Below are 1,948 nucleotides of genomic sequence, written 5' to 3' on the forward strand. Positions count from 1 at the left end.
AAGGAGGATTATTCTAACCACTTCCCTTCTCCCGCCCTCCATCTTCCACTTTCCATTGACTGACCCAAGACAGAAGTCAGCTGACTTAGGAGCACAAGAAAACTAGCCTTCAGGGACCAGAAGGTTGAGGAATGGATTTGCTGGCCAATAGGCTCAAGATCTGAAAAATAACTTCAAGGGTTTTATAAACACATGTAAAAACTCAAACTTTAAAAGCAATTTGTGGCAGTAGGAATGCATACTTTGCCCTCAAACCTAGCCCTCCTTAGAAATCTAGCACCTGCATTTTTCGTTCATCAAAGAGGGCAGTGACTAGCAAAGAAATCATAGCAGAAAGAGAATTATATTAATCAAAGCAATTTCTGGTGAAAGGAGGCATGGAAATCTCTAAGCAAGTTGTAGAAAGAAAGCCACACTGTCCGAACCTCTGAATTGAAAACAAAGCTTCAGATGATAACTATATGATTTGACAAAGATACCTCAAATTGCTCAGGAAAATCTCTTTCTTTAGAGTAATGTTTCAGGCTATTTAAAACAGAATCTCAGTCGAGGAACTAAACAAAGATGCTAGGATTGGACATAGAAGACAGATGAATTTGGCTGTTATCCATGTAAGCTTAGAAGCCAAAATTATGCTGACTAAAAATGGAGCCAAGCGATGTCATATAGATTTGAAAACGATGTTGTGCCAAGGAAGATGTTAATGTTTTTCAATTTGCAGGTTTAGTAAGGATCATAAATTGTTTGATTTCTTAATCTAGTTTATGTATCCTAAATATCTCTGCAACTTTGCAAGGCCCTAATTTATTTCCTTTAAAAAAAAAAAATTCTAGATTTGACAGTTTGGTCTACATTTCAAGGCTGGTTAGATGGGAGGTATGTCCTGGTATATTAGTTAATTTAGGTATATCTTACTGATTTACATTGCATGAATTATCAGATGCTATTGACTCATTCAAGTAAATATATTTAAAAATTACACCTTTTGCTTATACTAGTAATTGGGTCAGTCATGCTCTTGAAGGAGGCATACTGGGAGCCATACTTTACCAGGGGCAGAGGATTCAATGGACTTTTTCTGTTTTCTCTTCTTTGTGCTCTGTAATTGAGATACAGAACAAAGGTAATCTTTGCTTAGCGTAATAATGGAGAATGACTAGACCAACAAAAGATATGTCAGAATCATTTGCAAGGGTGAAACCTATGAGTGTATTTGTGAACCTGCTTGAAAGCTCCAATGCACATGTGTCTGTACACAATTCGGGGCCTATTAACGTTTCCTAATATTTTAAATCTCTGAAATTATTGTTATAACATTTGGTATTCTTGGGTAAAAAATGATGTTTAACTATAAAAAGAGTATTTCATCAATGATTTAAAAATTGCCATTATTTTCTTTATAAGTCTATGAATGACAACAAAAATAATTAAAATTTTCCAGAAAATAAACTTCATAATTACTAATATTATATAATTAATTATATAAATAATTATAATTATTATATATATGAGAGTACTAAAGGTATACAAAATGGAACAAAGTAGCAGAATTTTGAAAGTAACATGACAAAATAAAGTAAATGGGATTAGAAAAATATGTGTGTGTGTACTGTAGTTTGTTTTTATTGTTAGCAAATGCAAAACAACCCAGAAAGTACCACTAAATGTTCAAGTTATATAATGCAGTGGTAATAATAATAATATACGCCAACATATTTTGTAATTATTATAAAATGATGCACATGCAAGTTATAGTTATCTCTTTTGGGCCTAAAAATGCCCAAAAGAAGGAAAAACATTCAATTCTGTCATTTATTTCAATTGTTCTACAATCAGAAAATCTAGCTAATATTTGGAACCAATCTAAGTGTTCATAAATGGATGAATGGATAAAGAAAATACGGTACACATACACAATGGAGCACTATTCAACCATAAGAAAGAATGA

This window comes from Macaca mulatta, chromosome 7 (genome assembly GCF_049350105.2).
Source record: "Macaca mulatta isolate MMU2019108-1 chromosome 7, T2T-MMU8v2.0, whole genome shotgun sequence".
Lineage (NCBI taxonomy): Eukaryota > Metazoa > Chordata > Mammalia > Primates > Cercopithecidae > Macaca > Macaca mulatta.